This window comes from Styela clava, chromosome 6, assembly GCF_964204865.1.
Source record: "Styela clava chromosome 6, kaStyClav1.hap1.2, whole genome shotgun sequence".
Lineage (NCBI taxonomy): Eukaryota > Metazoa > Chordata > Ascidiacea > Stolidobranchia > Styelidae > Styela > Styela clava.
Window position 1 is genome coordinate 17,960,358 of NC_135255.1, and position 15,026 is coordinate 17,975,383.

Consider the following 15,026-nt stretch of genomic DNA (forward strand, 5'->3'; position numbering starts at 1 on the left):
TGATTGGTTGAAACATATCAATAATTTAGCCTTGTCTATTGTAAATTCCACAAAATTATATTTTATCACTGCTAACTAAACCACTGCATTATTTGATTCATAACTCAATTTCGGAAGCACAACAAAAAGCTGACAAATATTCATCAAAGTTGAAAAGCAAGATAATGTTTCACCATGCCCAAAAATGTGTTGAACAATTGCAAAATTCCAATGACTATTTCACACTGACATTTTGCTGATTAGTCAATAATAAGAATGTAATCAATGTTTGGAAAAACATCCCAAACTCCATCCGCTGGTAAAAATACAGAATTCAATTTTATATAAGACTTATAAGATATTTTTTAAATAACCCATAACATATTACTTATTTATTGTTACATTCATAAAAAAACTATAGCCTACATTTAGGCCTTAGAGGTTTTGGTCAAAATTTGAAACAATAACATATTTACGGGAAGTGAATTATACCACAAATAGGGCAATTGGAAGAGTGATCTATGGTTGTCACTTAGATTTTGTATGGTAAGAGTGAACTTAGTCAAAAAAAGTTTACTGATAAAATACTGGGAAAAAGCAAAATGGTAATGCTTTCAAATAAACATATGACTAAAAATCTAACAATAGTTAACATTCATTTCACATCAAAGAGAAAATTAAAATTAGGTATAATATTATATGAAATAAAAAAATTTGGATATTAAATCAAACAAAATTAGGAAAACACCTCCAATAAGGAATTTGAAACAATACTCGAAATAATTTTAAAATAGGAACACTTGAATGTTTTGTTAGGTGAATACAATATCAAAAATCTTAGGCAGTGCTTCACAACGACGGTGTAGACAAATTATTGAGGGGGCGTGAAGCTAATTAAAAATAAGAATATTTGCTAGATTTGATTTTGCCCGCCTTATTTTGGATATTTACATTAGTATTATTAACATGTTTTGTGAATGAAATATACTTTCACCTTACTATCTGTTATTTGTAGCTCATTGTTAGCTAGTTATTTTTGAGATGGGTGCAAAACTTGACAAATTCTAAATAGGGAGCGAAGCTTAAAAAGTTCAAGAACCACTGGTTCAAGGAGACCTAACCCAAGCTGTAATAAATTGGGTAGCCAATGCTAAACTGAGAGATTACGCTTCTTCAAATTGAGTGACTTCTTATGTATTGCTGGATTTCAACAGATGCTAGTAAAAGGCCTTGTGCAATTTGAGAGGCAAAAATTTTAACACTTAACACAATTGGAATAAAATATTAAATTTTATCTGGAAGCAAATACCCCATAGTTAAATGCTGAATTTAATTAAAATTTGGGTAAGAGTTAGTCTTTCGAATGAAGGTTGGATCAGCGATTGCACATAAATTTATTAATGTCAATGTAGTTTAGTCTACATCAGGGGGGGGGGCAACATACGGCCCAACGAGATTTTGACCGGCCCGCTGACTGTACATCAGAACATTATGATATTACGTTATTATACTTTTAGTACATTATGATAAATTCATTATTGGTTTTTTGGTCTCTAGTTTTTGTCGCTTAAACTTTACTTTAAACGTGATTTAAATTTTTCTTTTATGCAATAGCGAATAAATATGTGATTAAGATATTGGATACTATTCATGTTATAATCCGGCCCGCCGAGAACTTAATTTTTCCACATCTGGCCCGCCGGCTAGAGAAGTTGCCCACCCCTGGTCTACATCCTGCTTGTTTAGACAAACATAACATTTCAAATACAGGATATTTGCTCCAAATTAAATTTCACATCATGAAAAGTTTTACAATAAATTTTATGATATCAGCATATGTGTGTTTCTCGCAAATTTCGGATTTATGACAGAAATTATTATTATTTATCTCTCAAAATTATTGACGAATTTAGATAATTTCGTGATCCCTTTGCTGCAAGAGATGTGCAGCGTGCTTCGGACATATGGAAGTATTTTAGTGAAACAGTTTCCGTTATTAAATGTCATTTATGTGACAAATTTCCAGTGTTCGACCTGCAAATTATACTCTGGGATATCATAAAGAAAAACAGCATCAACTGCGCACTTGTTGGATAATATTGCATAAACGATTTTGCAATAAAATTGTGAACAATATATTTTGACCAAAAACTGATTCTGAATTTACCATTGTCAAATTTTCATAATCAACAATCTTGGTACTTCAATTACTATTGACATTTATTGGATCCTTACCAACGCAGTTAGTGATATTCTTTTGAATTAAATGCCACAGAAGATAAATTTGAGATGACGTAATCATTTTGCGATGTCAGTTAACGGGTAAAATAAATCGTAACTTTTAACCATCTAAAATGGTTTAACCGATTAACCATTTTCAGCACTACTAATAAGAAATTTAGTCTTGACTGCATTTAAAAAATTTACTTCACCAAATGGCAATTAGAACAATTTGCTTTTTGTTTGTCTAGAGAGCATATGTCAATATTCATGTGGCTGACCGCATTCACTAACTACATAGCAATACAATGACTAACAAATTTCTTATGCTTGACATGAAGATAGACAAACTGTTTAATTAGAGTTGAATTTAAAATAAAATTTTAGTCAATTCTTCATCCAATTTCTTAATGAAAAAAAAGTAAAAACTGTACAATTAACAATATATTATCAATTCATTTTTAATGTTCAATGTAATTCTATCCTAATTATGTTCATATTATAAATACACATTAAATACATATATGGCTTAATTTTAACGATTACATTTTATTACAGAAAAACTATAACACATCGGAAAATTTTCAATATGACATAAAATGAAAATATAATCAGGTTAAATTAACACAAAGAATATCTGTGCATGCTTGATAGTGAGTCATATAAATAGACCGACTGAATTTGATTTTTGACCAAAATTTTGATTCTAATGAAAAATAAAAGTTTTTCGTTTATTATAATCCCCTTTGTTATGAGAAATGCTCCTGACAAATATCAAGCTACTAGTGAAAGCATCAAACATTGGAATTTTAATTAGTGTTTGAGTAATTTTAAAACCGAGGAAGTCGCCAAATCTACTTAAAATGGAACAGTTCGATAAGCTAATTGTTAAAATAAAATAAGTACCGGTACTTGCTATTTAGCTGTAATGCTGAAATAATCTTCATTTCCTGCAAATGCACACATGGATGCCTTATCAACTTTAAAACTAATGATATTTTAGGAAGTTTGAAAAAGTGCCTGCTTTACTCCTTACCAAAGCTCACGACAGTCTCTTATAGCACCTAAAACTTTTCTTACTTATCGCCAGAACTTCTATTTGATGTTTTTTTAACCTTTCACACAGAACTAGAATCTGTACAATCTTTTACTGATATATAAGTAGCTACAATATTTACAATAACAAAGTTTAAAATTTTTCCGATTTAAAAGTGTGAATGATTTAAACCCAACATTTTTAACCTGCAATGCCAACATAGTTGAAGCATAACCACTTGGCTCAAAAAGAGTTTTATACAAAGTCAAATATTTATCAAAATTTTCACTGTTGCCTGGGAAATTTTCTATTTTTAATCTGGAACTATAAGGATATCAAATATAAACTTCAAAATTTTGTGTACATAATGAATTTGTTGCAATTACAATGATTTAGAATGAATGTAAACCAATTTTGCACTTGAACATTTAAGTGGTGTTTTGGGTTTACAGCTACACTCTAAACAAGGCTTTTAGCAATCACTGATAAGTGGAAATGAATAATTACACATAAATATTTCCTTTTAAATAAATTATAAATAATGATGATCTCAAGTGTTTCAACACAAACATTTGGGTTAAACTCTGGGTTAATTTCAAAATCATTATCCATTACTTTGAAATTGCCCCACCATTATTTTATTTATTTTTCTTCGATTCTGTTTTCATTGGGTTGGAATGAGATAATAAGATAAGCAGAGAAAGGTGGGACAATAACTGAATCTAACTTGAGAAAAACACAAAAAAACATGTGAGGAAACTAATCACAAACCGTAATAGGTTAATCAGCTCGGCGGTATGACACACCATGCTAAGCGTTAGAAATATGCACAAAACTAGGTTTGCAGATTTGAATTTTGTGAAGGATAATTATGTGCGAGAGTATTGTTGGATTCCCTCCCACCATAGGTTGGTTCAAGTAATTGCTGGTCAATTGGGGCTACCTCCACAATCAAGTCCATGCACCCAAATCGAATAACTGGCTAACTAATCCCACAGCCGACATGAACTGATAACTGGACTATAGACTGCGGTTGGCCATATGATTAAGCTGTGTTATTTGCTTCCCTCACCACCGGACATATAAAATCTCTTCTATCATATCCTAATAATAACTTTCTTTTTAAAATGAAATCAAGTTGTTGTATATCAAGAGCCTCAAATAATAGTAAATTTAAGCTATATCTCTAAGGCTAAGAATCCAAAAGTTTGTCTGCTTATTTAATACTTTCCCTAATACCAAAAAATTTATAAATGTAGGCCGGAAACTACAATTTAGTCGCCATGGATACCAGAAAAAATATTGCTTATTGTTGCCACATAGTGGCTGCTGTTGAAGTTCTACAAAATACAAAGTTAGCGAGTTGACGGGTTGATAGTTGCATAATATTATTTGATGTACCGGTTCTACTAAAAAGGTTGTAGTTGTGTTAAGTTATGATAATATTATTTCATGCAAATGAAAAAGTCGGAGTCGAGTTGAAAATATATGAAATGTACTGATAATCAGATGTCAATCAACCTTATTGATGAATTTTGTTGTTTCGTACTGTCACCTAGCGTAGACTTTTCAATTCATTCATAACCATCGTTCCGAAAATGTATTTTCCCACTTGTTCCATTTGCCCCGCTTGTCCCAGGTAACCTATTTGCCGCACGTGTTCTTGCACTTGTCCCACGTTTCGCATTTACCAGTGTTGCACTTGTCCGACGTATCCCACGTGCCGCACTTGTACATTCGTACCACTTGTCCCACGTATCCACGTGTGGTACTTGATCCACGTTTTCACACTTGTCCCACGTGCTACACTTGTCCCATGTGTCTCACTTTTCCCGCGTGTCGCACTTGTCACGTGTTGTACTTGTCCCATGTGTCGCACTTTCATACGTTTATCACATGTTGCACTTGCCCCACTAGTCCCTCGTATCCTACTTGTCCCACGTGTCGCATTTTTCATACGTTTATCACATGTTGCACTTTCCCCACGTGTCACATTTGTCTCTTGGGTGGCATTTTTCATACGTTTATCACATGTTGCACTTTCCCCACGTGTCACATTTGTCTCTTGGGTGGCACTTTTCATACGTTTATCACATGTTGCACTTGCCCCACTAGTCCCTCGTATCCTACTTGTCCCACGTGTCGCATTTTTCATACGTTTATCACATGTTGCACTTTCCCCACGTGTCACATTTGTCTCTTGGGTGGCATTTTTCATACGTTTATCACATGTTGCACTTTCCCCACGTGTCACATTTGTCTCTTGGGTGGCACTTTTCATACGTTTATCACATGTTGCACTTGCCCCACTAGTCCCTCGTATCCTACTTGTCCCACGTGTCGCATTTTTCATACGTTTATCACATGTTGCACTTTCCCCACGTGTCACATTTGTCTCTTGGGTTGCATTTTTCATACGTTTATCACATGTTGCACTTTCCCCACGTGTCACATTTGTCTCCTGGGTGGCACTTTTCATACGTTTATCACATGTTGCACTTGCCCCACGTGTTACACTTGTCCCCCATATCCTACTTGACCAACGGTTTGCACTTGTCCCATGTGTCGCATTTTTGCAACGTATCCCACGTGCCGCATTTGTCCCATGTGTCGCACTTGTCTCATATGCCGCACTTGTCCCATGGGTTGCACTTGTCCCAGGTGTCGCACTCTTCCCAAAGTCCGAAGTTGTCCGACGACATTTTTGAGACACTCGAATTTCTTCAGTGATTTCCCACGCACATAATCAAAGAAATTTTAAAATAAATACATTGACTTATGAACATTGTACATATATTGGACGGCTCTAATGCAAGGTAGTTTTACGGCTAGACTGATGCTTGATTATTACCTAATAAGGAACAAATAGAAACAAGCAATTAAACAATGTTGTTCAATTATCGAGAGGTTATTTTTTGACTCCGGTATTGTTGAACTATTTGATATCGAGTAAAAAGTTCAATCTGGGTGATTCCAACTTCGAGGAAGGAAGTAGAATCGCATTATAAAAATTGCAAAATATTTGCAAAAAGTACGCAAGAAATATGTCAGAAAAATTCGTCGTGTGGAACATATTCTGCAATTTGGAATCTTTCGTAGATGTGAGCGGTTGGCACTTTTTTTAATATATTTTGCAGTTACTGAGTTAAAAATTCCGATATAAGAATGAAAGGACTGCATTGCTATCTCAGGCTGAGTTTTTTTCGGGTAATACACACGTCATTGATAAGTATACGTGTTAGAAGCCGGTTCCAGAAAATAATGTACCGATCGATTATTTTAAACCAGGCGTCGGAATTCAGGGGAGCCAGTTTGAATCTGAATCTATTTGCGCACCGCCCTTCAAAAACGCTTTTTTTGCTTAACTTCAAAGGTCCAACTCAATTGTATAACGCAAGCGAATTCTAATGTTCGATATTGTTGTAGATTAATTTTTCGTTTGTCGACTATCATTTTGCTTAAACGTATTACATTTCATCATACCGTGTTCAAATTTAAGATAAGCAAATATGAACATATTGCCTCTAACAGTACAATATTGCACTGTTACCCGATGGTTGCCGATAAATTACGCCAGTGACCCTAACTATCGATATCCTCCGACTCAGACTATAGAAGACTATTATTGAAAATGTTCGGTCTGGACAAATATCAAATCGGTCGTTAACAAAAATCTCCGATTACATTGATAGAAATGTTGGTACTCGCGTAGTGTGCGTACCAGGTTGGGGTAAGGCCATAATTTGATTCTGATTTTCATTATTTTAGTTCTGTTACGAGTTCAGGGACTGTCTGTGTTACTCAAGTGGATAGACCTACTGCCCATAAGTTTCAGTCCTTTAACACAACTTGATGTAAAATAGGAGAACAAAATTAGTTACCTCCATATTGGTACGCATACTTCCGGAGGGTCGAAATGTATATGAGAGAATAAGAAACTTACTACGATTACTCGTTCGTTTTATCGTCTATGTCAGTGTTTCTTAACCTGGGGTCGATCGAATCCCTGGGGTACGGCGGAACTGTACCAGGGGTTCGACGAATGTGTAAAATTGTTGTGTATTATTATGTATTTTTATTTCCGAGCCAATTAAATATCTAAAAATAATTATAATTTAAGGCAGATATCCAAATTTCAACATTCAGACAATTCATAGAACAGTTTTTTTACGTGTAGCATTACACAGATAAATCTTTTTTATAAGACCTGTCAATGTGAGAAGTCAAGCGCTTGAATGTACCTCTTTGTGTCCTAATTTCTAGATGCCCTCTGACTTCCCAATATCTGAAGTTTTTATTACAATCCTTGGGGTTTTAATCTTGTACATATATTTGCGTAAACAACATGTTATTTATGACCTACTAATAAAACATAGCTCAATTTTACAAACAAGTTGAATATAATGAGTGCACCTAAATGAATGAGATATCAGGGCATTTTTGAATTTCACTGAAAGATAGAACTTCTAGAAAAGAATATTTCATTAGAAAAATTATCACCCGTCGACCACCCATATACATATCGTATCTCGGTTATACATATTTTACGTTTGGCTCTTTCCCAATTTGAATTCCACAAAAATCGAAATATTAAAGAATTCCGTGATTGTACGAATTTTTGGGTATAGTAACAGGTAAAATGTAAATTGACATGTAAAAAGCGATAGAATTAATGATTTGATTACACATACTTTTCCTAGAATTGTTAAATTTCTAATACGCCAAATTTGGGTAATGTTTTCTATATGCTGCAACTTAGACGGTGAGTTAAGTCCATATAGTTGGTTCAAATCAGCCGTAATTGTATTTCTCAATAATTTAAATTGACGCGTCCAGTTGAGATTGTGGTGAATATTTTGTTCAATTATGCCACATTTAGTTGCATGCCAATATTCATTGCTTGTGTTTTTCAGCATTTGTTTTGCACCCTGATATAGTTCCAAATAAATCAGCTGTTCGAAATAAAGATTCCATGCTTTTAGATGAAACATCAGTGAAGACTATTGTATCATCTGCAGCTAGGCGATTTTAATTTCGTTTTCGGAAATTTTAAACCCAATGATATCGTCATTATAACGAACCATCGCAGCGAAAGTTTCTATCAGGAATAAATACGATGAGATTGGGTCGCTTTGTTTAAGCCATCTTTGTGGAATAATTGCCCCAGAGGAGAAATTTTTTGTTTGTTACAAATAGTTAAATTCGGTTATAAAGAATTTTTATCCACGAAATGAAGTTGTCTTGAAATCCGAATGCTTTTAGTGACTGGAACAGGAAACACCATTCGACACTATCAAATGCTTTATAAATATCCAATCCAATAATTGTACCAGGATTTCATTGTATGTTGTATGGTTTATTATATCACAGAGTGATTGTATGTTTTCTCCCATTTGTCTGTTTTGAATAAATCCTCTTTGATCTTTGTGAATTACGTTGTTCATTACTATTTGAATTTGTGTCGTAAGAACTTTACTTAGAATTTTGTAATCCGCATCCAATAGAGTAATGGGTCGATAGTTTCTTAAATTAACGGCGAATTTTCCTTTCTTCAATATAAGGGTATTATTCCATCGCATTGAGTTTGGTTCACGTGGCCAGTGATTCATCTCTGTTTCTGTGAAACAATGGGCAAATGGGCTTTTAGCTTTTAGCGCCATCTGACGGCAGGTTGAAATTTGGACGCTCCAGAAGTGTGTGTACCAATATGGAGGCAACTAATTCAGTTATGCTTTCAACGTTTATTTTCCCCGAAAACTCTTCAAGGGATTCTTCCAGTGGTTGATACTCTCTTGAGAACGAATTTCCTTCAAATTTAACCCGAAAAACAAAACAACGAATTCATATTCTATCAATTGAAGACTGCTAAATTTCTATAAATTTATACAGAATGTTGCGCTCGTAATTGTGAAATTTAGGGTTCGACAGGAGCTTGCGGAATAGCGCAGCGGTTCGACAGGCTCACAAAAGTTAAGAACCACTAGTCTACGTCGATCCACGTGACGGGGTCTCTGTAACATTTTCCTGTGATTGTGAGGCCAAATTCAGAATCAAAAGTGAAAAAAGTGTGTATTTAAAGCCAAAGAATTATTTTTGATCAAATTAAACGCAGACGAAAATTTCTCCGGATAAACAGTTTTTTGACCTCGAAAAAAAAGGACTTCAATAAAACGATAAAATGAAAACAAGTGGAACACGTGGGAAAAGTGGTACAAGTGCTACATTTGGGCCGAGTTTGACGAGTGGAACACTACATTTTGGGACAGTTTATTGTAGACGAACAAGATCTTCTGCTTAGAACTTGATTCTATTATATTCCTCGTTATTTATACAGATGTTACTATAATTAACCACAATTATAAGGTAATTCTAATGCACATCAGTTGATATATAAGTACATGAATTAGGCATAATGTTGCACTATAGACTCGATACTGTGATGCCAAAAACACCCAGCAATTGATTGGCGGTTTCATGAAATGAACATAGTTTGAACACGAATCAAAGGTCCAAAAACCACGTGAGAGATGCATGGTCGTACTTAGTGGTCCCACTAAACTACCCTACCGGATGAATTCAGTCCAGGTCTATCACACTTATAACTTATTATACAGATCTTACTACAAATAAACAATATATCACACAGAAATCAAAGTAAATTCAAATCATAAACATTTTTTTTGTTGCCAATTTAGTTTTGTATCATGATGTATCATCAAGCTATTAGTTGTTTAATGAAATAAAATTTCAACTCCCATAATAAAGAAAATAACATGTAAAGCAAAAGTCAATGCATTTAAATACAGAAATCAGTAATGAATTTCCATCATGAGTTACTATTCTATTCCATTTATACAGGGAAACAATAAGACTGATTGGGGCAGCAGATTTATAGCAGGTGTTATATCTACAATGTCATAATCAGAAGTCCCATTAGTTGTTTAATAGAATAAATATTCAATTCTCTCAATAATCAAAAATAAAATCTATCACTATAAGATACTTGGTACTCCTGTAGTATGTATACCAGGTTAGAGTTGGGCAATAATTTTATTCCTATTTTCCTTATTTTAGTTTTATTACGATTTCGAAAACTGTCTGTGTGATCCAAGTGAATATTACCCTGTCCATAGTTTTCAGTCCTTTTACACAACTTATGTAAAGTAGGCGAACAAAATTAGTTACCCCAAATTTAAGGATATCAAATATAAACTTCAAAATTGTGTGTACATAATGAATTTGTTGCAATTACAATGATTTAGAATGAATGTAAACCAATTTTGCACTTGAACATTTAAGTGGTGTTTTGGGTTTACAGCTACACTCTAACCAAGGCTTTTTGCAATCACTGATAAGTGGAAATGAATAATTACACATAAATATTTCCTTTTAAATAAATTATAAATAATGATGATCTCAAGTGTTTCAACACAAACATTTGGGTTAAACTCTGGGTTAATTTCAAAATCATTATCCATTACTTTGATATTGCCCCACCATTATTTTATTTATTTTTCTTCGATTCTGTTTTTGTTGGGTTGGAATGCGATAATAAGATAAACAGAGAAAGGTGGGACAATCACAGAATCTAACTTGAGAAAAACACGAAAAAAACATGTAAGGAAATTAATCACAAACCGTAATTGGTTAATCGGCTCGGCGGTATGACACATCATGCTAAGCGTTAGAAATATGCACGAAACTGCACCACTGATTACCTTGCGTAGGTTTGCAGGTTTGAATTTTGTGATGGATAATTATGTGCGAGGGTATTGTTGGATTCACTCCCACCATAGGTTGGTTCAAGTAATTGCTGGTCAATTGGGGCTACCTCCACCATCAAGTCCATGCACCCAAATCAAATAACTGGCTAACTAATCCCACAGCCGACATGAACTGATAACTGGACTATAGACTGCGGTTGGCCATATGATTAAGCTGTGTTATTTGCTTCCCTCACCACCCGACATATAAAATCTCTTCTATCATATCCTAATAATAACTTTCTTTTTAAAATGAAATCAAGTTGTTGTATACCAAGAGCCTCAAATATTAGTAAATTCAAGCTATATCTTTAAGGCTAAGAATCTAAACGTTTGTCTGCTTATTTTGTCTGCAAATCTAAGCCGGAAATTACAATTTAGTCGCCATGGATACCAGAAAGAATATTGCTCATTGTTGCCACATAGTGGCTACTGTTAAGTTCTACAAAATACAAAATTAGCGGGTTGATAGTTGCATAATATTATTTGATGTACCGGTACTATTAAAAAGTTTGTAGTTGTGTTGAGTTAGTATAATATTATTTGATGCACTAAAAGAAAAGTCGGAGTCGAGTTGAAATTATATGAAATGTCCTGATAATCAGATGTCAATCAACCTTATTAATAAATTTTATTGTTATATACTGTCACCTAGCGTAGAGTTTTCAATTCAATCATGATCATTGTCCCGAAAATGAGTTTCCCACTTGTTCCATTGTCCCCGCTTGTCCCACGTAACCCTTTTGTCCACGTATCCCAATTGTCGCAAGTGTTCTTGCACTTGTGCCACGTTTTGCACTTATCCCACTTGTCACACGTTACCCACTTATAACCAAATATCGCACTTTTCCCACGTTTACACGTGCTGCATTTGTCTTTCGTGCCCACTTTTCGCACTTGTCCCAGTGTCGCACTTATCCCGCGTGTCGCACGTTCACCACTGGTCCCAAATGTACCAATAGCACCACGTATCGCACTCATCTCACGTTTAAGATATGTCGCACGTGTCCCACGTTTCGCACGTGTCACACTTGTCGCACGTGCCACTTTTCCATGTGTCGCACTTGCCTCACTTATCACACTTGCCCCACGTGTCACACTTGTCCCACCTGTCTCACTTGTCCCACGTGTCCCATGTATCCCACGTTTTGCACTTGTATCATATGTCACACTTCTGCCATGTGTCACAATAGTACAACGTGTTCCACTTGTCCCACGTTTCCCATTTGTATCACGTGTCCCAACAGTACCACGTGTTCCACTTGTTCATCGTTTCCCACTTTGCCCATATGACGTAATTTTCTCCCGTGTTGCACTTGTCTCACGTTTCCCACGTATCGCACTTGTGTCATATGTCGCCCTTGTCCCACGTGTTGCACTTGTCCCAAGTGTCCATTTGTACCACATATCCCACTTGTCCCATGTGTCGCACTTGCCCGACGTTTCCCACGTGCCGCACTTGTACATTCGTACCACTTGTCCCACGTATCCACGTGTGGCACGTTGCCCACGTATCCCAAGTATCCACTTATCTCACATGTCGCACTTATTCCACGTGGCCACATGTCGCCCTTGTCCCACGCGTTCCACTTGCTTCACTTGTCGTACTTGTCCCACCTGTCCTACTTTTCCCACTTGTCTCAATGGGACAAGGGACGAGTGTCATTTTTGAGACACCCCAATTTCTTTAGTGATTTCTTACGCACATAATCAAAGAAATTTTAAAATAAATACGTTGACTTATGAACATTGTACATATATTGGACGGCTCTAATGCAAAATGGTTTTACGGCGAGACTGACGCTTGATTATTACCTGATAAGGAACAAATAGAAACAAGCATTAAATAAACATTGTTGTGCAATTATCAAGAGTGACTCCGGTATTGTTGAACTATTTGATATCGAGGAAAAAGTTCAATCCGATCGAATATTTTAAACAAGGCGTAGGAATTCAGGAGGCCAGTTTGAATCTAAATCTATTTTTGCACCGCCCTTCAAAAACGCTTTGCTCAACTTAAAGGTCCAACTCAACTCTATAACGCAAGCGAATTCTAATGTTCAATATTGTTATAGATTAATTTTTCGTTTGTTGACTATCATTTTGCTCAAACTTATTTCATTTCATCATACCGTGTTCAACTTTAAGATAAGCAATTATGAACATATTGCCTCCAACAGTATAATATTGCACTGTTTGCTAATAAATTACGCCAGTGAACCTAACTATCGATATCCTCCGACTCAGACTATAGAAGACTATTATTGAAAATGTTTGATCTGGATAAATCTCAAATCGGTCGTTAACAGAATTCCCCGATTACATTGATAGGAAATAATGTCTCAAAAATGACACTTGTCCATTGAGACAAGTGGGAAAAGTAGGACAGGTGGGACAAGTACGACACGTGAGGCAAGTGGACTTGAGATACGTGGGACAAGTGCAACACGGGGGACAATTGCGACAAGGACAATTTCGACATGAGGGAGAAGTTGTAAACGAGGGACAAGTGGAAAACGTGGTATTATTGGGACTCTTTATACAAATGGGAAACGCGGGACAAGTGGAACATGTGGTGCTATTGGGACACGTGATAAATGTGCGACACGTGGGATACATGGGAAGAGTGGTATGAGTGGACAAGTGGGAAACGTTGGACACATGATACAAATGCGGTGCATGGGTTACGTGGGACAAGTGCGAGACGTGTGACAAGTGGGATACATTTGACAAGAGCAACACATGGGAAAAGTGAGACTTGTTGCACATGGGATAAGTGCCACCCGTGGGACAAGTAAAATATGAAGGGATACGTGGAACACGTGCGACATGTGTGACAAGTGGGATACATTGGAAAAGAGCAACACATGGGAAAAGTAAGGCATGTGCAGCACATGGGATACGTGAGACAAGTGTGACAAGTGGGATACGTCGAACAACTGCGGACCTTGGCAAAAGGGCGACACGTGGAATACTTGGGAAAAATGCGACACATGCGACAAGTGCGACACGTTGGACAAGTAGGATACGAGGGACAAGTGTGACACGTGGGATATGTCGGACGACCTCGGACCTTGGGAAAAGTGCGATACCTGGGACAAGTGCGACACGTGAGACAAGTGCGACATGTGAGACAAATGCGATACGTGGGACAAATGTTGCACGTGGGATACGTGGAAAAAATGCGACACATGGGACAAGTGCCACCCGTGGGATAAGTAAAATATGAAGGACAAGTGTGACACGTGGGGCAAGGGCAACATGTGATAAACGTATGAAAAGTTCGACACATGGGACAAGTGCAGCACGTGGGACAAGTCTGTAAACGTGGGGGATGTGCGACAAGTGGGAAACATGCGACACAGGCCACACGTGGATACGTGGGACAAGTGGTACGAATGTAAAAGTGAGGCACGTGGGATACGTCGGACAAGTGCGTCACGTGAGACAAGTGGAATATGTGGTACAAATGGACACTTGAGACAAGTGAAACACGTGGGACAAGGGCGACATATGGCACAAGTGTGACAAGTGGGAAACGTGAGACAAGTGCAACACGAAAGAAAATTACGTCATATGGGCAAAGTGGGAAACGATGAACAAATGGAACACGTGGTACTATTTGGACACGTGATACAAATGGGAAACGTGGGACAAGTGGAACATGTTGTACTATTGTGACACATGGCAGAAGTGTGACATATGATACAAGTGCAAAACGTGGGATACATGGGTCACGTGGGACAAGTGGGACAAGTGAGACAGATGGGACAAGTGAGACACGTGGGACAAGTGTAACACGTGGGCAAGTGTAACACGTGGGACAAGTGTAACACGTGGGGCAAGTGTAAGAACTGGGGCAAGTGCGACACGTGGGTAAAGTGGCACGTGCGACAAGTGCGGCACGTTGTAAACGTGGGTCAAGTGCGACATGTGGTATGAGTGGGAAAGTGTGACAACTGGGATAATTGCGAAACATGTGACACGTGCGAAACGTGGAACACGTTCGGCATATGTTAAAAGTGAGA